Below are 23,537 nucleotides of genomic sequence, written 5' to 3' on the forward strand. Positions count from 1 at the left end.
TGGTTTCCTTTGCTGTGCAAAAAATTTTAGTTTGATGTAATCCAATGTGCTTACTTTTTCTTTTGTTTCCCTTGCCCAAGGAGATATATTAGAAAAAAAAATATTACTAAGAGCAATGTCAGAGAGTTTACTGCCTAGTTTCACTTCTAGGAGTTTTATGATTTCAGGTCTTACATTTAAGTCTTTAATCCATTTTGAGTTGTTTCTCTGCCTTTTTGACTTTGACTAGATCACCTGGAGTTGGTGATATACTCATCTGACTGCCTCTAATGGGAAACTAGCTCTAAAGGTGCTGTTTACTCTTACATTCAGCGTGGCTATGACATCCACCTGGCTGGAAGAAGCAGTTCTTAGAGAAGGCCTGGGGCAAGAGGGAAGATGCTGTCCTGGGTGGGTAACCCCAAATTCCACGACAGCTGTGTCATGGCACCTGAGGAGCTTGTTGGAATGCTGCATAGTCAACCTACGGAGAAGCTGGCCAGGCCAGTTGTGTGAGGACAGAGGTGTCTACAGCAAAGAGGGCAGTGAAGACCGGCCCAGCCCTTCAGTCAACATTTTTAGTGGTTGGAGCAACTTCTAGGAGCAGCTGGAGATGCAGGGTAGCCATCTGCAAACACTTGGGCTGGCGCTGGAAGTAGACAAACAGGAAATAGACCAGAAATCCACTGAGCAGGAACAGAAGGATGTACAAGAACCCTATCTGGGGATCACCGATGATGGGTGCCAGCACGACATAGAGAGAAGCAAGGAGCACGATGGTAGAGATGATGGTGGGGACCTGCAATGGCCACAGAGATCTGGATGATGAAGAGGTACATGGGAGGTGGGATATGACCCCTGGGCCATATATGTCCCTCCTGCCTGCCTTCCTGCCACTACCTACCACCAGCTGCTCTCCTCCAGTCCCTTACCTGGCCAGGGGAGCCACTTGCTGGGCTACAGGGGGTCTTCCAGGGCGCAGAGGCTCTGGGACCAGCCTGATCCTCTCTGTGCTCTGTGAATCAAACTGTGTGCGTGCATTCTCCTGCATTTGTCTCCTGTTGTTCTCCCTTGGGGTCCTCCAGCAAGCAGCCAGATGCCTTGTGATGCAGGCGTCTCACTCCCCAGGAAATACAGAAATTCTCTACCAGATACGATAGTGGCCACCCCGTACATTCTCCCTCTGGGTTCTGAAAGAAGCTGTGGTCCAATGACCTGCTCATGCAACAACCGAGGTTGAAAAAGCCCAATATCGACCTCAAAGTCTACCTTGTAAGGACAGGAAGATTCTTCTTCATCCACAAGTAGAGGAGACAGCTGATGGTGATTCCGTAGGTGACCCAGGCAAGGAAACTGAAAGGCAAACTTGAGCCACTTACTACCAGGCCCTGCCACATGCTGGCCTGCAAGGCACAAACCCTGGGTCAGAGGTGCAAGCTCATCCGGGGCATTTCAGCCACCTCCAGCTCCTCTGATCCGTGCAGACTACGGACAGAAGGCAAGGCTGGGGCACTAAGGACAAGGATGCGGGATCAACACTGGCCCATTCCCGCCTCCTTCACCTTCAGGCACTAAAGGACACACACACAAGCCCAGTTACCCAACGTGGTTCCTGATCAAGCCTCTGACTGCCCCCAGCTGGAGAGAGGAGAACAACTTTCAAAGGGAGGGAGGAGTGTCTGTGCCCCATAAAAGAGTCTGGTGGAGTCTCAAGGAAGCCTGTGCTCCCCGCAGGGACCAGCACACTCATAGCCAGACCCCCACCTCAGAGTTGGTGATGGGTGAGTGCTGAGCACCCAGACAAACTCCTGGCCTCTGCTTTCCCAGTGTGGGTTGATTGGCTGATGTGGATCTGATGAAAACTCCATCTAACCTTGGAGGCAGGGTCCAGACCAAGGCGGTCAAGACCGAAGATACTGGATCCTACTGGAGATGAAATGAATTCCCAGAATTCTCACTCTGTGCTGGAACATCCTCAGTCATGCTCCCCAATCTCAGGCTGAAGACTCCCTGCTGTCACCATGGATGTGATTTTATTCTCACCATAAAATGATTTTATTCTTTCTCATGGGAAAAAGACAAGAAAAACCATGTCTGTTACTTAATGTTCTGAAGAAAGTCACATCGAACACTGCATATCCTGTTCCAGAAGATTAATTATACTTATGACAACAAAGGCAGAGACATGTGATGCTTGAAAAATTACTCTGAGAACTCCCTCTGCACCCAGACATTCTGCTTGCCTACTGGTTTAAGGACCTGCCCATGAAACCAGCTTCAGATGGGTTATAAAATTACAACTGTATAGCACAACAACCCATCATCTCTGCCGCAGGGAAAGTGATTAAGGGGATCAGAGCATCACCCCACTTCGATGTAATCCTGACTATGCCTACATAGCTTGCCTGTGGGTCTACCCTGAGTTCAATAGAGATATGTTATTGGGTCAGAGTCCAGAATGCAGACCAGACTACAAGGGGAAAATCGCACCAGGACCAAGGGCTACAGGAGTGTGAGTAAAGCTTGAATATTCTTTAATGTTATCTTAGCAACACAATAAAGGAATAAGAAAAAAGTGACGAAGACAACACAAGCTTTTAACTTTTCTGTCTCTTGGTGAAAAATCTGTCTCATTGCATTTTTGAAAACAGAGCAAGAGAGGAGGGAGCCACATTTAATTTTGGAAACATAATGAGGAGAGAACAGCTGAAATGTGTGTGCATGTACAGGGGCCCTGAGCCTGGGCTTCCAGAGACCTGTAAGTGTGTGTATGTGTGTGTGTCCACACACACATAGGAGACTTCCAGAAGTGTGCGTGTATATATTTATATACATATGTACATGTGTGAGTGTGTACACAGGGGGCTTCCAGAAGTGTGCGTGTATATATTTAAATACATATGTACACATGTGTGAGTGTGCACACATAGGGGCCACAAGATACTCAGCCTGGAAGGATAGTTTCACTTGCCTCAAGAAGTTCACGATGGTGCTTAAGATTCCTGGAATGACCTGGACCAAAGCCACAGCCATGGTGAACATCAGGGCTAGAGCTGGTATGAGGCGATGCATGTGAACCATGGACAGAAGTCGGGGTTGGGGAACAAAGTCTGATGTAAGGCAGCCCTTGGGAAGCCGCAGTGTGTGTCTGCCCTGGGAAGCTGCCAGCCCCCTTCCCTGCCAGACTCACTCTGGACACTAGGAAGCCCAACCTAGTCCCCAGTCCCCACGGCTTCCAGATGTAGCTGGAGGACCTGGGGTGGCTGACCTGGGGTGACCAGGCTCAGGGTAGAGGTTGGAGGGCCTGTCCCTCCAGGCCAGCCAAGACACAAATAGCTTAGGATGTGGGGCTGGAGTGTGCATGAAGTACACGCCTGCCCGGGTCTTTTGACTTTCTACTGCTCATCCCCAAAACAGGAAGAGGGACAGAAGTCAAGTGTGGGGGGAGAAACAAAGAAGGAGGGAAGAGAAGGCAGGACAGGTATGGCTAGAGCATGGAGAGGGAGAGTGAATTTTTATGCTAGGCTGTGTTATTATTCAGCAAACACTCAGTCTCCCTCCCCCCACCTCTGTGGTAGTAATATAGTTTCCATCTGTTGATGTTGGGCTTGGCCAATGAAATGTGAGCTTACGACACAGCAGAGGTTCTATGTATGCTTGTGTGGTTTAGCTTGGTCTCGCACCCCTGCCACCTGCTATGGCAAAACACACCCCAGGAGCCACTACTACATTGGCCTACGTCCCTGAGATGAGAATGGACTCACAGTCCAAATGGGAAGATCCAAATACAAGCCCAGGCTAAAGCAGAGCCACAGCTGGCCCATCAACTCACAGGAAACATGAAATGTTTGTTGTTGTAAGCCCCTGAGACTTGAGGGAGGCGGCAGGGGGTGTCTTTTATTCAGAATTATTGCAGCAAAAGCTAACAGAGTGACAGAGTCTCTCCAGGGCAGTGACCCAGAGGGTACACACTGGCTCTGCTCCTGTCACTCCTCCTGCTGCCCCCACACCACTGGTGTGCAAAATGTCCCCATCACCTACAGACTCCACACTGTGATCCGACACAGTGATCTCCCAAAACCTGGAAGTCAAGACACTAGAGTTCAGGTAGAGATGCTTGGAAGACTTGAACCCCATTCTCAGGAGAAAAGAGGACTACGTCTTAGAGCGGAAGTCTTGCTTCAGGCTAAATGCCAAGCTTCCGGCAGAAGAAAGTTCAGTTCGCAGTCCTTCCAGCCCAGACCCCATCTCTTACCATGTGGCCATCTCTCGAAGCCACATAGTATATGCGCTTATGCGGAAGAACATCTCGTTGGTACAGCTGAATGTCAGAGTGTGACAGCCAAAGGCACCAGCCAGACCCAGGCTCCCAGAACCTGGTTCGTAGGACAACAGAGGGTCAAGGGAGGGAACTCCAGAGCAACCCACAAGACTGCCACAAGGCCCACTTGGAAATGGAACAACCAAGGCATCAGAGGCAAGTTGAAATACATGTGGGGTGGGGGCCACTATCCCTCCCCATCCTAAACGTCTGCCGGTGGCCTAGGACATCACGTGACTCACTCATCCCCAGCTCACAGCCATAGCATCAGAGGAAAGGATCTCATTGGGTGACAACACTAGCAGGTAACTGACGTTGACCAGGATGTACAGGCCGGGGACCAGGGGGCTGGGAATCATCAGCGCCCACACCAGGTTCCGCTGTAGAGTCAGAGACAAGAGGCCACGTGTTAACCCATGAGGTCCTTCTCAGGCCCCTAAAACAAGCTCCACCACGCAGCACTGAGCTCATCCTGGCCACAGGGTGTGTGCTAGGCCCTGGGGATGCTCAGGCCATGTGGCCCTCCTCCACGAGCTCAGAGACCCTCAGCATGGATACACGAACAGGCCAGTGTGCTGGGAGGCTGGGAAGGGCACTAACCAGTCAGAGAAGTGGAGGAACAGAGGGGCTAAAGGGCAGGGAGGGGAGAGGAGCCATCCCCAAAGCTTCCAGAATGACCAGGGCCTTGTGCTGGGCTGTCCTTGAAGAATGGAAGCGATTCAGGCAGGTGGGAAGGGATTCCCAGCAGGGGCAACCATGAGAGCAGAGGCACAGAGAAGACTGTTCACCTGAAATTACAGCTGTCCAGCTGTTTGTGGTAGTCGGAGGCCTACGCCTCATTTGCAGTGACGACTCCACTTCATGCTCCAAAGCCCTGTGAGGCAGGCAGGGCAGTTACTGTGATCCCATTTCATAGGCAAACAATGGAGGCACAAGGAATTTAAGTGCAAGAATAAAAACTAGGTCCCAGGAAACCTGGCTCTCTCTGCTCTTGGACTTCAGTCTCCAAGCTCCTCTTCTCCTTCCAACATCTCCCAAATCCCCCCCAGGGAGCCTTTGCTGAGAACTGTCATGGCCCGTAAGCCAACCCAGAGGTCAGAGAGGAAACTGGCAGTTCTCATCCCATGGGAATTTAAGACTCCTGCAGGGGAACAAGAAAACAAATAGCATCCTAGGAAAATATATTTATAGCAAGGAGTTAATATCCTCATTGTCGGAAAAGTCCACATGTTCCAAATGCCTCCCAAAGGACCCTGCAGATCACCTCCCACCAGGGCAGTGACTAGCTAGCCCCAGGTTCATAGGTGGGTGAGCCAGGTAGGACTGGGCCATTCTCCCATTCCAAACCGTGCTGCTCTGTCCTGTAGTGGCTTCCATGCTTTGGCAAGTAGGAATTAAGTATCTATTGAAATGTTCCAGAGAGAACAATCCAGGAGATAGGAAGCTAAGCCATCAAGCATGGCTTCTTACTAGCAGTGTGACCTCCAAATCACTTCCCCTATCTAAACCTCAGTTTTCCCACGTGAAACATGGGATGATAATGTCCACCTCACAGGGCAGCAAAATGGGACCATGGGGGTGATACTATGAAGTTCTCTGCTTACTTGAGAAGTCATTATTTATATAATTCCATAAATTAATCAAAGCAGACAGTGGCTGGCATTCAAGTGCCATACGTACTAGAAGGGAGGCCCTGTTTGCAGCCCATTCCTCCTGATTTTATTAGCTCAAATAACAATAATGCTCAGAGCTTTCACCCCCACCCCCTCCCAAAGCAGTATCACGGACTCACTTGTGGATTCTTGAGCTCCTCCATCACATAGCTGAGGCTATTCCAGCCATCAAAGGACCTCAGGCTCTGGTAGAAGGCCATGCCAATTTTCCCGGCCTGCTGTGTTGCATTGTGGAAGGCAGACAGAAGGGCTCCCGTGCGGCCTCGTCCCTGGCCCAGCACCACCACGTCACCCCCACGATGACCAATGAGGAGAACACTTTGGCAACTGTGCACGTGTTCATCACCGTGGTGGCGCCTGTACTGGTATATTACAGAATGGTCAGTGGAACTCACCAGCATTTGGGGTAAAGATGCTGGCACCCAAAGTGGGCAGAAAGGTACTTGCAGTCTCCCAAACAGGTTGACCTAGCTCAAGCCAGTCATATTGGCTCTTTGGATCTCATGTACGTGTGTAATCAATAAAGCTCTTGACAGATACAAGAGGCTTCACTGTCACTGGTTCCTGTTGGAGGGGTGGCGGGGGGGAGGGTCCATGGAAGCCTACTAGGCCCAGGTCCTCAGAAAATGTAAAGCCATCTTCTTCAGAAAATCCCTGAGAGGGGTCTCTCCAAAATTCAGAAGGAGGTCCTTCCAAATTCCTACCCAGTAGGAAGAGAGAAGAGAAGAAGGCAGAGAAATACATAAGAAAAAAAAAAAGAAAAATTAGGGGAAAGAGGCTAAAAAAGGAAAGCATCCTGGAAGCTCAGGAAGGAAAATCAGCTGCCTTCCTGGCAGTAGCTAAGCAGTAACTAAGACACTCAAATGTCAAACCTCTCCTGCAGGGGATGTTGCTGACGGATGACGGGGTGAAAGTTAGCCAACTGCCCAGTCTAACAACAATCCACGAGACCACCCTCACCTCTGACACCAATGGCAAATTTGGGAGTTCCCACATTTGCTAGAAGGACTCACAGAACTCACCAAAAGCTTCTCTACGAAAGTTATGCTTCATTACACCTAAAGTCAGCCAAAGGAGAAAGGACATAGGGCAGAACCCAAGAGAGTTCCAAACACAGGGCTTCCAGTTCTCCTCTCCCTGTGGAGTTGGGAGCCTTAGTGTCGACCTTCTACTGGGGTTCCAGGATATACACATGGGTGACTGCTCACGTGGCTAACCTCAGTTTCGGCCCCTCAAGAGGTCGAGCTGGTATGTCATGACCCAAAGCTCTCATCCAAAATCACATTATTACTGTGGGGCTGACCCAAGGACCCCAGGCAAACAAAGACACTACGATCAAGCATGACATTCCAAGGGTTTAGAGATGACCTCCCAGGAGCTGACAGGTGAGGGCCAGACCTCTCTTTGGGCAAGGTTAAATTCTTTACCACACAGATGTAGAGGTACCTGTGACCTAAGGAACATTATGCGAACATAAAGATTGTTTTTAATGACTCATCTTGTCAAGCAGTGTGTCTAAAGAGGAGGAGCCTAAATGCCAGTTTAAGGAGCTGGAACCAGCAGGAATTAGAAGAAGGGGACAGGTGGAAGTAGAGTGGGGAAGGACTCACCTCAGGGTTTCCTTGGGTGGGGAGAACTGGAGACACTGAGGTGGTACAGGCGTCAATTAGCAACACCCACAGCCCTTCCAAAATCTGGCATAGTGTGGTCTTCAGCTCTAAGGTCGGGCCTGCCTATGAGGAAAGGACCCTCTGAAGCACGGCCACCCCATATGACATCCCTGTGCTGCCACCACATGTAATAGGAGTAGCTGATGTGACCCTGTGTGAGACTCAGCGGAATGGATGCAGCAGGAAGAAATTTGGCATCTAAGAACCAGAGAATTGTGTGTTTATATCACTGTGCTTTCAGCAAGATCTTTGTTAGTTCAGTTTCCCTTTAGTAAAACAGGGCTGTTGATTCTCCCACAAAAGTGGTCATGAGACTAAACTGTAAAACCTCTCTATGCCATCATTCTACAGAGATGACTGAAGTTATGTCAACATCAAAAACTCATATTCCCTGCTCTTGCCCTGTTGGTCATGCATGATCTCCAGGCCCCTCCAAGTCTTCTCAAGTATTTTAGGGAATTCTCAGGAAATATCTCACCTGTCTTAGGAAATATCTCACCTGCCAGCCTCCGTCTATGCATGACATCCACTGTGTTCTCTCTCCTGCCCAACTCTCCCTGTCAGTACCAGATATCAGGGGACAGCAACTCTTTCTGTAAAGGACCAGAGTGTAAATAGTCTGGGCTCTGGAGGGTGTACAGTCCTTATCGCAGTTTCTCAACTCTGCCATTGCAGTGAGAAACGAGCCATAGACAATATGTGAATGAATGAGTGTGGCTGTGTTCCAATAAAACTTTATTTATGGACAATGAAATTTTAATTTCATATAATTGTCATATTCATATAGTTGTCATGTGATACAATTAATTCATATAATTCAGTTCACGTAATTGTCACAAAGTATTGTTCTTTTGATTTTTTCAACCTTTTAAAAATATAATTCTTAGTTGACAGGCCATTAAAAAAAAATGGGCAGCGGGCCAGATTTTTCCCACAGGCTGTAGTTTGCAACTCCTTTCCGATACCCATGACATTCCAATGAGGACACCTCATCCCTGTGAAAATGCCAGGGGCATCTCATAACCTTGTGCCACAGACACTTCATTATCAAACTCTCAAAAGTCAAAGATGCTGATCAGGGGTTGTGACTTGCTACTGAAGTCCCTGCACTCCTATTCCTGGCTCCTCAAACTTCTCCTTGACCAGGACTGCTCTCTGAGCCCCAAAGAGCCAATGCTGTCCCAAGTGGTCACGACTATGAAGCTAGCCTGTGTACATATGTGTGGGGAGGAATGGGGGTGCCAGAGGAGAAGGCAGGGGTTTCAGCTGGGGCCTGACTCCAGGCAAACCCTCTGATCCCTGACCTGCTGTTGTAAAGGTTATCTCCCAGCACGTCTCCTCCCCAACCAGGTTATTCCATGTTCCTTTCCCTCACTTGGAAAAACTTGGTCTTTCTTGGCTTAACCATGCCTTCAGTAATGCAGGTCCAGACACCCTGCTCAGACATAGCCTCTCTGACTTGTGGTCAGAAGGAACCTTTCAGGAATCACTGGGGCCTCACAGACACCCAGGCAACCAAGCCCAGGTGAGGCTTCCAGGTGAGGTTGACTGCAGCAGCCTGGGCACCAGCACTGATCTTTTGATACCTCGACAATATTGGAGCCTGTTACTTCCAAGAAAAATCCTTTCAAGAGCACCTGGGACACGAATGGTGGGAACAAGATCCGGCCCCAATTTCTTAAGGCTCCGTAGCCTTACAGCCCCATGAGAGAGCAGGGGAAAGGAATTGTCAATTCAGAGAGCTTGAGAAAGTCCTGGCCCTTCTCGGGGCCTCAACACTCCCATCAGTCCAACGTGGGTACAGCTGGCCACTGTGTTTCTATGCTTCAACAAAGCAGGGCAAAGAAGCAATTTTTGCCCTCTCTACCGTACACAGCGTTTCCCACCCCACAAGAGTTCTACAAGCACAGGCCTCTTGGGCAAGAAGCACCAAGGGCCTGAGGGAAATCTTTGTGCTTGGCCCCCTCAACCTCCCCTTCGCCCTCCTCCCTCAACCTCCTCCCCCCTTAACTTCCCCCCTCTCTGCCCCCCAACTAGAGGGCAGAGCTCAGGCAAAGGCGACACTGGGGCCTGGACTGTCAGCTGCTGCCCTCTTGTGGGCGCAGAGGGAGGAAAGGAGAGAGAACCGGACAGAGAGGAGAAAGATGAGACAGAGAGAGAGAGAGGAAGGGGGAGGAGACAGGAAGAGAGAAAGGCCTGAAAGTAAAATGGGTAGAGGAAGACGGAGGAGAGAGGACGTGAAAGATGGAGTGAACTGAAGGGGAGAGGCCTCCCTGTGTGAGAATCCCCATCCCCTGGGCAGTGCTGTTTCTCACCATGTAGTCAGTATTTCCACCGGATTTGTACATCAGCCACTGAGAGCTCTACCAGGCTGTGTGTGACCAGGGCTCTCACGCAACTGCAAGAGCCCCGAATGGGTGGGGATTCTTGAACCCACCTGATTTTTGCTTATCTTACGCAGATGCCTCGTCTTATGAGGGCCCTCTGAGGACCAGCTACCGGGTAGGTCAGCTCAGGTGTCATCTCACTCTGACTCCAACTGCCCCATCGAGTCCTCTGACTTCCGCTCCACTTTTATGTTTTTGCTAAATCTGTACTTCTGTCCTTAACCTCCCTCCAGAGCTTCAGACCTATACACTCAGCTGTCCACTGGATACCCCACCTGCTTGTCCCTTGAACACCTCAAACTCAACGTGTCCAAAATGGAATTCATCACCTTCCCCAAATCCACTCCTCTTTAAGCCCTGCCATGTTCCCTTACTATGGCAGACATGGCGATGGGCTGCCCAGATCCCCTCAGGAATGCTGGGTTTATCCCCCATCTGCTGGGAGAGCTGCCAGCAGGAAGCCTTCAGCTGTCAGTCTCCCTGGGGGATTTCCTCAGCTGCAGGGAGCCACTCTCCACCACCACTCTTTTCCCAGCCAACTCTGTATCCAAAGACCTGTCAGTGTGGGAACATAATGCCAGCCCCACTGCCCAAGTTGGCACAATTCTGCAGGGCCATCCCATAGGCTCCGCAGAGCTCTCCACGGAGGCTGCACTGTGGCTCTACTTCTCCATATTCCCAATCCTGCTTCCTTCCCTTCCCTCCCATAGGGATCCCAAGAGAACTGCCTAATCAACCTTTGGAATGTGAGTCTGTCTCAGAGACCCCTCTCCAGGGACTGCAATCTGCAACCTTTGGTCACCAGGGCTCAAACCCTGAGGACCAGGGCTGACACCCTTTCTCCTCACCCACCACTGGGAACACCAGGCCAGGCCTCCCTTGCTGTGTCTCAGATGCATCTATGCCCCTCAGACCCGTTCCTGCTGCCCAAGTTCCTCAGTACAAGGAGCCACATTATCTTCTAGAACACCACTTTCTTCTCCAAAGCTGCAGCTGAACTCAAGGCCCAAGGCCTCTCTCACGAGAGTCCCCCATTATCTGAGCCAAATGACCCTGACTTCACCCCATACATCCACCCTGGGCTGCCCAGTCAGGGCCCATCCTGCTCCCAGAGGAGGCCAGCCATGGGGATGTCCCCAGTGTTAGCGCATGAGGCTGGGTGACTCCAACTTTAGAATGGACTGGTTGTCCATGGAGACAGGGTGGAATCTCTCCCTGTTTGAGTCTCACACTCAGGAGACCACTCTCTGGGCCGTGGTGATTAACAGCCGCGAGCGGCGCCAGGATGGATGAATGGCAGACAGAGATGGGGCTCCTGGAGCAGGGTCACCACACAAAGGCAGTAACTCAGGACTGTGCGGCCTCGCCTGTCCCTTGTCCACCCCCCAGGGCGTGTGGGAGGACCTGGGACACGCCTGCCAGTGAGAAGTGAGGGTGAGGCCAGATGTGCTTCTCTGCCAAGTGACCTCCATGGTCTTTTCTCTTCGTCTAGACTTTTGTCTTAACATCACTGAACTATAGAGTCTGTTCGGTGGCATTGGCTAGGCAATATATTGGTCTGACTATCCCTTATGTGAAATCAAGCCTATAAATGCCATTTACTCTTAGATACAGAAATTTTTCTTTCTTCTTATGTTTTTAGGTGGGTTTTGTTTTTTGTTTTTTGTTTTTCTAATTTCTAGTGTTTGGATGATTTTTAAATTTTGTTTTTATTTTGCTCTTTATACTATGTTTTTAAAAGAATAATGTCTTTGCCCTGCAAGTTTTGAAATAGCATTTAGATAAAACTACAAAATTCTGGCCTTTTATAAATTAATGAATATACATTTTCACCTTCATAAATTATAACGGCTGTCATTTTTAAATGAAAAAAGAAGTGTATACACAAATCCAAACTTCCCTTCAGAAGAACATTTCATTTTGAAGTGATTTTCGAAAAGTTAGGTGCCTCTTCCATTATTTATTTAATTCTTGATATTTTAGATTTATTCCCAAGGACACTGACTCCATGTCAAAATTAGGGTTTAGAGCAATTTGTTTAAGAAACAGTCATATTCTTTCATTCTTCACTTAGAAAAGGCATCCAAATAGAGGCCCTTTCAATCAGTTGTCCACAAGACCAATATCCAGTGTGATCCCATTTTGTTTATACACATGTATGCATACACACAAGCACACACGCATGAAGGAGCTATTCCTAGAAGTCAGCATCCAGTCTGATCCACCTGCCCTCGCAGCAATTTTGTAGTCACCTAATTCCCTGTAGTAAGTCTCTTTCTGCTTCAATTGTCCAGTCATTTCCATAATCTTCAACCATACCTTGAACTGATACAGGGGATGGGGGTAAAGAGAATTACAAATCTCAAAGGAGCTCTTCCTATGATATTACCAATACCCTCCTTTAACTTACGCCCCCCACCCCTGGATGAACACAGCACTCTGACCCAGGTCTTGTCTTTGCATAGCAATACTGATTCCTTCCTTATCCTAGTTTCTCCACCTCTTCACCGGAATATGTGTGTCAGTCAGGGCTATTTGGTTGCAAGTGACAGAAACTGTTAATTCAATACATATGTTGTGTCAGACACAACCAAACGGCCAGAAGGGCTGGGGTAGATCCAACTTTTCCTCTCTCTCTCCTTGAACACTCTCACTCTTGTTCTCTGTTTCTGCCTCTCCTTCATGCAAATCTCTGTATGTTAGCTTTTCTCTCTTAGGCCGGGGCGACCCCACAGAAGTGTAGTTATGACTTCTGACAGCTCTTGGCTCATATCATCACAATTTGTAACAGGGTCTTCTCTCTCCCAACTTCAGTTTGAAAAAACACCTGGGGAATGATTCGGACTGGATTAGCTTGGTTCATGGACTTGTCCTTTGGATAAATCATTGTGTCATTGAGAGTAGCTTAGCTTGTTTCAAGCAGTGTTTGTTATTGGAAAAGACTAAAGGCTGCTTTAAGAAAACATAAATGACCATGACCATGTGAACCCTTGACTGCTCAACACATACACAACCAATCTTTATATTCCAATAATGCTTATGTTTGAAAACTATGACTCTCAAATACAAAAAAAGACTGCATTCACTATGGTAGATTGTTTCAATAATTCCTCTCCGTCTACCCATGTCCTCAGATAGTTCGAGTGACATAGTGGTAACTGGTTCTCTGGGAAGAGGGGTGGCGGGGAAGCCCTGGTTTGTAATGTATGCCAATTTCTGTAGTGAAGCTATCCCATCATGGCCAATTTAAAGCTTTAAGCAGTTTAACACGTAGCTTGCAAAATTTCTAGAAATTTAACATTCGGCTCTCAAGCTCTCATACCACTGTCCCTTCCCACAGGGTTTGGCCTCATGTCACTTCATGTGACAATAGCAAACTTGAACCAAGCAGACTTAAAAATTGCTTGCACATTGAAGCTTGCCCTCTCTTGCTCGTTAGAACCCTGACATCGACCGTGCGAATGAGCTAGGTGAATGAGCTGGATGGTGAGAGACACATAACCAATTGTCCTGTTCACCCCAGCCAACAGCCAGAAATACAAATGGGGAGCCATTGACTGAAAGCCTCCAAACATGGAGAAGGCCAGAGAAGCTTGGGTGAGCCCAGCCAAAACCAGCAGAAGTAGCCACTGGACCCAGCCCAAATTGCTGACCCACAGAATTACTGACTAATAAATTATTACCATGGTAAAGCCATAGATGTTAAGGTAATTCGTTGTACAGCAAAAGCTACTTGATACACTTAACCTATTCCCCAAAGAGAAACAACCAAGGATTACACCCAGTCACAACATTCTGCTGAGTCCAGGATCTCTAAGTGATCTATGTTCTTCTCCAAAAGCTTAAGATACAATTTATCATCATACAGTAACCCACATATTAAGTGAGAAATTCAGTCATCTCCAAAATACCTCGGAAACAATGCTGAAGATTGAAAAAACAAAAAAAAAACACACAAAAAACAGCATAATAAAAAGTCCCTTTCAGAGAAGAGAAAAAGAAAAGCAAAATATCTAATATAATGACATTTGTCAATACTTTCAGTTGCCCAGCATTGGAACAGCTTTCTATATATAAGTCCTTTACCTTATGAAGTAGAGCCTGTATTTCGTTAGAGAAGCTAAAAAATTTCCCTCAAACTCCCTTCCAGCTTGGGCATGGGGGCACACGGCCTCAGTTCTGCCAATCAGATTCATTTACATTTTGAATCAGAAACCTGTGATGTGAAGAAGCAAGAAACCCATTTGGTTAATGAGTTGTGGCAGTTCGAGGGACAATGACTAGTGCCAGCATCAGTGGTGTGAGCAATGCAAGGGTTTCTCCCTGTGTCTTCACCCATAATTTGTATGTTATGATCTGGAATATTGTTCCTGCCGCCATATCTTTCCAGCATAGTTTTTCAGTCCTTCCTCCTCCCCAACCCACCAGCTCTCCTATCACCAGGTCTCAGAAGTGTAGTGAGCAACGGAGAAGCTCTGGAGTCCAGATGCCTGGCTTTATTCCCAATTAGCTGTGTGACCTTGGGCAGGTTCCTTAACTTCTTTGTACCATTTCCCTATCCATAATGTGGAGCTAATTATAGTATCAATCTCAGAGGTACTGTTGTTGTTTTTATGAAGGTAGTAAAAAGGATTTCCTGAGTTTCACACATGCAAAGAATTTTGAATGATGCTTGGCAAAGTATAAATGCTTAATTAATGTTAACTATTGTTGTTATTACTTAATATGTATTCATAAATCTCTTTTTCTGCATAAATCAGTCAGTTGCTGTTGCCTGCAACTAAGAAGGCTGCCAGATACAATTACTCACCAATCCAGGGTTAATATCGTAGCCTGCTAAGCAGGAGTTATAAGGTATATGTATTTATTCAATTTCAAATGAGCCCACTTTGGCTGGAAAGGTTCTGTCAACCATGGGGATTCACTTGTCCACATCCTCCATGGCCATTGTTGGTGTTTGCACCCCCTTAACAACCAACCCCCTATTGGCACAGGTGTAAGAAGCATGGAGAATGTTTCAATACTCTGAGCACCACTCTGGAGCCCCAGAGCGGATGTCTTGAGGCACTTTCTTAACGAGAAATGTTAGTGACATGATATTTCCTTCAAATTCAGCAATGAGGCAAGAATGATCACACCACTGCTTCTGCTGAGCACTGTGCTGGAAGTCTAGCCAGTGTAGCAAGACAAAAATAAAAATCAGATCATTGAAAATGGAAAAACAAATTATGGTTCACAGACAAGATGATTGTCTATACAGAATCCACGATTATTATAATTAAGAGAGTTCCACTTTGAAAAAAATCACATTGTAATGCACTAATATCAAAAAGGTAGAAAGTGTCAAGCAACAAGCAGAAAACAAAACAAAGTGTCTTTTTATAAAACATACTAATTGCATCCGTAATCTATTGCCATAATCATGCTGTGTGACAAACCATCTCAAACTCCGTAGCTTGAAACAGCAATCACTTAGTTTGCTTGCACACCTAGAGGTAGTTGGAGTTCCGCAGACCTGCCCTGGCTCTGCTTCCACCTGCAGGTTTGCGGTTGGGCTGGGACATCTCTGCTCTGTGTGTCTCTCCTTCTCCTGAGACAATGGGGTATATTGTTCACAAGGCAAAAGCGCCAGAGGGCAAGCAGGAACTCACAATTCACCCTAAGACCTGGTCTCTATGCTAACTATATTTTCAATATTCTCGATGCTCTGGCATTTGGGGGCCTTACACTCTCAGGGAGAGACTGCTCCTCCCAGGGCCAGCTAATTCCTAAAGATAGGAGACAACTCACCTGGGAGCTTGCCTCTCATAGGCAAGCCAACCAGCCCCTCTGTCCAACTCTCACATACCTAGCCCATATTTCCCCAGCCCTAGATCATCTAGGGCCAAGGCCCAGACAACTGGAGACCACCCTGATAGCCCAAAACCTGCCGGAATTATTCCACCTAGCCAATCCGAAACTGTTTACCCTGCCCTGTTTTGGCTTTCCTGCGGAAACCCCAGTAGAGGCTGTGGCTTTTGCCTTCCCTCACTCCTTTCCATCTCCTGACAAGACTGGTGCTTTTCCCCTGTGAACTTGCTGGGTTGGCAGGCCCCCATCTCTGGGGAAATATAAGTAATAAAGTCTTCTTTCAATGGCACTGGCCTCTCCATAAATTAAAATCACCTGGGTATAAATGAGAAAGTCTCAAAACTGGCACATTATCACTTCCACCCAAATTACATGATCCAAAGCAAGTCCGACATCAGCACTGAGGGTGGAATTTACTCTTCCCCTGGGAAGAACTGCAAAGATGCATAGCAAAAGATTCAGAGATGGGGAAGGATGAAGAGTTGGAAATAATAATGTACCCACCTTATCACATCATTTTATAATAGCAATTTTTTAAAAAGGTACCTAGGAATTCCTCTAATAAAAGATATTTTCTTGATTTTTACTGAGAAGTATATGCAACTTTATTGAAAGTATTTTAGAATATACATAAATGGAGAAATATACTATAGAAAGACCCAAAGGAGTTACTGCACAGAAAGACCCAAAGGTGTAAAGGTGTCCATTTTCCCCAAATTAATCTGTAATTTGATGCAATTTCAAGCCAAGGAAATTTGGGGGGGGAAAAGAACAAGGTGAGGAGTCTTGGCCTGCACAGTAAAACGTATAGTAATTAAAACAATGTGACGTTGGGATGGGGAAAGAAAGACCACAAAGGAGCAGACCTGAGAGCCCAGAGAGGGACATACACATCTGTGGAAGCTTAATATATGTCAGCAGTGCATTTTCAATAATTGGTGATGGTAAATAGCTTAACCACATTGAAAAAAAAATAAAATTAATCCTACTTCATACCATACCAGATGTCAATTCTACATGGATTTGTAGAATTGGATTAAAGCACCAAACATGAAAAACTAAATTTTAAAATGTTAAAAAAAAAAAGCATAGGAAACTATCCTTTTGACCTTAGTTTAAGAAAATATTCCTTTTTAAAACAGTACCCAAAAAGCATTGACTGTAAAGGAAAAGATTGATAAATATCATTATATTTTAAAATTAAACTTTTAAAAATCAAATAGAACCAATAAAGAATAAACCACACAGTGGGAGAAGATATTTCCAATGCATAGGACTGACAACAAATTAGTATGTGGATTATGTAAGATGTATAAATCAACATTTATAAATGAATAAGAAAAAATTAGCTTCAGTAAAACTTTGGCAGTAAGTTATAAACAGGCTATTCGCAAAGTAAGGGGAGAGGAAATGAATGGCTCATTAAAATATAAAAATAGTCTCTGCCTTCATAATAATGATAGGAATGCAAATTAAACTTTAATGTACAAGATTCATTTTAAAAGTTTTTAAATTTTCTTGATGGAGACAAAAGAATAAAACTAGAACAAATGGAAATTCAAACCATGCCCTAGGTTAGGAGATTAATTTTTAATTAATTTTTCATTAATTAATTAGATATGCTGATTCTAAAGTTCTTCTGGAAAACAATCAAACAAATAAGAATGGCCAGGGAAATTCTGAAATAAAAGAGTATAAGGGAAGATTAGCCTTATGAGATATGAAAATATATTATAAAGCTAAAATAATTAAAAGTGTAATACCGGCATGTGAATAGACAGGTGGAACAATGGAACAAAATTGAAAGTCCAGAAACAGACCCACATATCGATGGAAATACAGTTCATGACAAAGGTGACATTTCAAATCAGTGGGGGATGGGTGGATTGTTCAATAAACGATGTTGAAACATCTAGGTAGCTGTCTGGGAAAAAATAGTAAGATATATCCATACTTTCATGCCTTTTACCAAGATAATTGACAAATGAAACGATTTAAATGTAAAGACAAAAATCCTAAAAAAAAAAAAAAAAAAAAAAAAGACAAAAATCCTAAAAGGACTACAAGAAAATATGGATAATTTTGTTTTTTATTTCACAAAACCCAGGAGCCATATGTGTCTGTTAGAATCCAATCAGGTGACAGAAACCACACAGCAGTTTTATTAACAGGAAAAAAGTTAACATAAAGAATTGTCAATTATATAAAACCACTGAAAGGGCAAAAGAAGAATGGTATATGTGAAATAGTAAGAAATATGTATATTGGTCTCTGCCCCCGTTTCTGTTAATATTTGGTCTTTGACCCTGGTTCCTGACAGGCTTCCTAAAATCCTTGAATCCTTTGAGTGATAGAGGTGCTAGAAGCATCTTTTGTTCTAATATTTGATCTTTGACCCCATTCCTGACACAGAGCTCCCAAAACCTTTGTACTTTCCTGAGCAATGGGGATGATAAGAGACTTTTACGAAGAACTAAATCCCTTGGAATTTCCTGGGTGATGATAGCATCGCTTGTTCTAATGCAGTGACTCTTAGTGGACTCCTGGGTGGGGGTCGGTAAGCAGAAAGATTAACATGATTACAAGCTTAGAACTTTTCAGCCCCAAGCCCTATCCTCCAGGGAGGGAACAGGAGCTAGAGATTGAGTTAATAATCCATTATGCCGATGGGATGAAGCCTCCATAAAAATCCCTCGAGTATGGGCTTTGGGAGCTTCATGGTTGGTGCAGTGTGGAGCTCTCTAACTCCACGGGGACAGAAGCTCTTACACTGGGGACCTGTCCAGACCTTGCACTGTGTACCTCTTCATGTGGCTGTTCCTCTATTCTTTCATGTATCCTTTATTATAAACCAGTAAACATAACTGTTTCCCTGCATTTTGTGAGCTATTTTAGCAAATCATCAAACATGAGGAGGGGGTCATGGGAACCCCTAATTTATAGCTGGTTTGTCCAAAGTACAGGTGACAACCTGGTACTTGCAATTAGCATCTGAAATTGGGGGTGCAGTCTTGTGAGGCTGAGCTCTTAACCTGTGGGGTCTGCACTAACCCCAGCAATTAGTGTCAGAACTGAGTTAAATTGCAGGACACCTCGTTGGTGTCCACCAAAAATTGGAGAATTGCTTGGTGTGGAAAACCCTCACATTTGGTGTAAGTAGGAGAAACAGGAGTTAAAAAGAGCTTGAGAACAGAAGCGAAACAAGTGTAGAAAATGAAACAGAATACAGCTTTTAAATAACTCATTGATACATGGAGAAGACAGTAGAGAGACAATAAGCACATAATGTGGACTCTCCAAAGAAGAAAAGCAAGACAATGGAACGGAACAAACAGTGCAAGAAAATGTTCCTGAAGTAAAAGGCAACTTGAAATACCGTGCACTAGGAGAAACTGACACAAAATGGTCACTGCTGAGACTTGTTGGATGTTAAAAATAAACCATATTTCTTCCTCTTTCTCTTCCTCTTTCTTTTCCCTTTCCCTTCTAATCAATTCAGTCCAAATGTCACTTGGTGGCACCAAGCAAAATAGGCATGTATGTAGGGAGTGAGGGAGAGGTGCCACAGCCCCAAAAGTAGTCGAGTTGGAGCCTAAGCATAGGAAGGAGGACATCTGGATAGAAGAGTGCAATGGGCGGAATGTTTGTGCCCCGCCCCCTAAATTCTTATGTCGAAATCCTGACCCTCAATGTGACTGAATTTGAATATGGGGTCTTTGGATGGTGATTAGGTTATGAAAATGAAGGCTTCGTAAATGGGATTAGGTGCCCTTATAAAAAGGACGTCAGAGAGCTCCTAGTCTCTTTCCACCATGTGAGGGTACAAGAAGTTGGCTGTCTGCAACCTGAAAGAGGTTCCTCCCAAGAACCCAAACATGCTGGTACCCTGATCGCAGACTTCCAGTCTCTAGAACTGTGAGAAATAAGTGTCTGTTGTTTATAAGCCATCTAGTCTATGCTACTTCGTTACTGCAGGCAGAACTAAGACAGAGTGATCTGTTCTGGGATGTCGGAAACTACGTGGGGTAAGGAGGGAGCCACATAGAAAATAGCTGGCTGGTGCAGGGTGTCACAACCCAAGTGGGGTGAGGAGAGTGTCTCTGTAGGAGGGCAACCTGGCATGGGGTGCTGAGGGTAAGGAGGGCTTCTGCATGGTGGGGCACAGGGTGTTAGAGCCCAAGCAATGTGAGAATGACCTCAGTGCAGGATGGGAGGCAGTCCAGCATGAACTGCTGCGGCCTGACTGTGAGCTGGGGCAGTGAGGAGCAGCTAGGGTAAAGGGCTGTGCATACTTAGCAACGGTTTATCAGGACCAATGTGTAGGTGACAAGAAAGGCAGGCAAGGAGCCATGGGAGATAAGATGGAAGTGTAGAACTCTTCCCCGAGCCCAGACTTGGGAACCAGGGTGCCGAGCCCAGCATAGCACACAGTGCCCAGCCTGACCAGGAGGCCACAGGCTGCCCGGACCATGAGCTGGCCCCAGGGCTATTCACAGGGACCAACACAACTGCAGAGACATGATTAGGTACACGGTGCATTTCTGGTCAATCTCCGTCCCTCCCCAGCGTCCCACCCCGGGCTCTTGCTGATACCCTTTCACTTCCATTTTTTCCCTTACTTTGCTCCATCGCAGGACTTCAATAGAAACTACCTCTAGTTGATCAGGGGTAAGTGATCTGAGCCACCTGCAAAAGTTAATGATTATAGCAGCCCAAGGGTGTTTGAACCAAAGAAAAGCAGGCTACTCTGAAGACCTTGGCTCTGGCCCCAGCTGTGTCTGGCACCTTACTGACCCAGACCTATGTAAATGCAGGACGATTCAGCCCTGTTCCAAAAAGAAGAGGTTTACATGCAAACTCCTCCGACTCACTCTCTAAAGCAGCTGGTATAGAACTAGCTGAAGCGGATTCTGCGCTTAAAATGTAAACTCCAACCAATTGTAAATGGAAAGACAGTGACGTGATGTCGTGTGCATATCAGCAAAGATACCAAGAGGAACTCTTTCCAGGCCAGACAGCGTAGGATGAGGGACCCAGATGACAAAGCCTCAGAATTAAGGATGAGGAAGCTATGAACAGGACCAGGACAGACATGTTTTCTCCAATCATATCTGACTAAGGCTTTCACCACTTCCATACTATGAAGAGAGTGGATGCCAGAATGACACTCTAGAACAGAGTCGTAACAAAAATTTCTGCGATGGTGGATACGTTCTCTATCGGCACTAATACAGCAGCACTAGTTATATGTGGCTACTGAGCACTTGAAATGTGGTTAGTGCAATGGAGGAAGTGCTTTTTTCATTTTACTTAATTTGCATGAATTAAAATATTTCCATAGGCCCATGTGGTTGGTGGCTACCATACTAGATAGTCCAGCTCTACACAGTTTGTGGTCATTGCATAATTGACTGCTGGTTTCTTGTGTTATTTTGGTAGTTTTCAATGGTCTCAGATAATTAAAAAATTATTTTTGTGTCAATAATATTTTTAGCTAAAGAACCCTTCTTATTCATGTAGGTCAACTTTGCAGAGCTCTGGAGTCCTGTGTAGGCAAGTTAAATGAACTCAGCTGTGGTCCAGATGGAGTCCAGAGTGGGCAAAGCAAATGAGAAACCACTCCCAGATAGGCATCACTGAAGCACAATAATGAATGATAGGTATCTGGGTATTTCTTCCTGGTGTTATGAAGGGCTTTGTGAATGGGTAAAGTGCTATGCAGATGTTTCTACTGGAGTAGATTTCCCCAACGATCCCATTCCTACTTGAACCTTCTGCACAAAAGCCTATCAGACAGAGGCCTGAAGAAGAGGTGACATCGATTGTCACCCATGGGTGACCAGACCAGCACCCATGGGATTTCTTATGCACGGGGAGTAACAGAGCCAGGGTAGTGAAGATGGGGAAAGCGAATATATGGGGAGTAAGGGGATAGAATAGGATCAACAGGAAAGGGAAATTATCTGGTGTCTGAGGTAAGAAACCAGCAATTTTTAGGCCCCTCTAGTGAGAATTTATTTGTGCATAAACAACAGGATCCCTTTTGAACCCCAAAGGCTCAGAAGCCTTCTGGAGTCCATAAATCTATGGGAAGATGGGGGTAGGAGGTGGGTTGACACCCTAGGTCAGCAGGGTCTCTGCCCTGAAGAAGCTGGTAGAAAGTAAGGTTAGAGCTTAGAACTGCCAAGAAAGTAATGGAGGAGGGGAAGAACCAGCTTGGGGGTTCCGTGGTCTGAGAAGACTGGGGAGGCTGAGATCTGTTGGCTATGGCAGACCTAAACCAGTCCTCCCAGAACCATCTCCCACCTGTCATACCTAAGTGTCCTGCAGCTTCCGTGGGGTCCCTGTGAAGCCCCCTTGCCAGGTTGTCACCACTCGTACAAGGGTGCAGACTCTGCCTGGGGCCCCATCAGCTCTCAGCAGTGGTGCAGGGGAGGAAGAAGAGCAGTCCGGGACCAAAACACTTTGCTTTAGACAGTGTGTTTTACTATGAGCCTCATTGGCTGCTGTCCCCTGTGTAAAACACAAATCCTGAGTACTTCACAGGAATCCTGTAAGTATAACCCGATGTTCCCACTTCCCATCAGCCCGCGGCTGTAAATTCAGGGAGTCAGATGTCCTGCTCTCGTTCCCACTCTCCCACTCTAGGCTCCAAGTCCCTGCAAGTTCCCATCGAGTGTTTTGGGGAGATCTCAGGCAGCGCCTCATGTGTGCACATGACCCAGACTGTCAGTTAGCGTCAGCCACCTCCTGCCCTGCTCTCCGCCAATGTGCTCTGCTCACCATGCTGCAGCAAGACATTCTCGTGTCTGCCTCATCACAAGTGCCCCTCGTGGAAAGGCAATGTCTGTCCCAAGAATACTCTCTTCATGTTTCCAAAGCTGCTGACTGAGGAGGAGCCAAGGTGGTGGGCCCCAGGCGGAAATTTCCTTCATTTTGTGAAATCTTTATAGCCTGGAGTAACCCTGCTTGTTTCACCCAAATGCCCGCATCTCAGCAACTTGCAGCTGCCAAATCAGGTCATTAAAAAAAATGTAACCTGATTTTTAATAATGATGAGACCCTCCTCTACCTGCCAGCTCCCTCTCTCAGCTGGAAGCCCAGTTGACAGTACCTCCCTTCGGTATTTTGAGGCCCTCAGAAAGGCTTGCGCTGCGGGATTTACTCTTCCTTGTCACTCACCAGCTTCCCCTGCCTGGAGAACATCCCCGGTGCCCAGACTCTGCAAACGACAACCTCTGGCCAGCCCTGCAGCAGGTCGGGGGTCATCTCGGAAGTCCCACGTACAAATGTGCTGAAAAAGAAGTGCTGTACTCAGAGTTCAGAGGGTTCCCACACAGAAACTGAAAAATCTGCAAGCCCACAAGAGACATCTCTCCTCCCCTGAGTCAGAGAACAGCCCCGCTGAAAGCACCCCCAGAGATGACCCGAAGTAATGTCCTCATTCTCCTTGTAAGGACAGCCCCAGCCCACTGGGCTGATCACCACCCGAACTCAGGATGGGTTGCATGGGCCAGGCAGGGAGCACTAAATTCTGGAAACCACATTGCATCAGCCCTTCTGAGCCTCATCCAGCTATTTCGTATGTACACCCAAGTGTTTGCAGGTGACTTCACCCGCTCCGGTTGCCAGAGAGAAGATAGTCATCGCAGAAGTC

The 23,537-nt window shown here is 46.5% G+C and overlaps 1 pseudogene across 1 annotated transcript; it reads right to left on the minus strand.

The window, feature by feature from the left end:
* Window positions 1-544: 544 nt before the first annotated feature.
* On the minus strand, window positions 545-23,149 carry LOC308506033 (b(0,+)-type amino acid transporter 1-like; annotated as a pseudogene). Its single transcript has 9 exons — window positions 23,063-23,149; window positions 20,194-20,366; window positions 7,584-7,618; window positions 6,093-6,335; window positions 4,534-4,680; window positions 4,235-4,355; window positions 2,951-3,075; window positions 1,249-1,332; window positions 545-778 (listed from the first exon to the last, which is right to left on the minus strand). The product of its transcript is annotated as a b(0,+)-type amino acid transporter 1-like (transcript).
* Window positions 23,150-23,537: the final 388 nt, after the last annotated feature.

This window comes from Rhinolophus hipposideros (genome assembly GCF_964194185.1).
Source record: "Rhinolophus hipposideros genome assembly, chromosome: 12".
Classification (NCBI taxonomy): Eukaryota; Metazoa; Chordata; class Mammalia; order Chiroptera; family Rhinolophidae; genus Rhinolophus; species Rhinolophus hipposideros.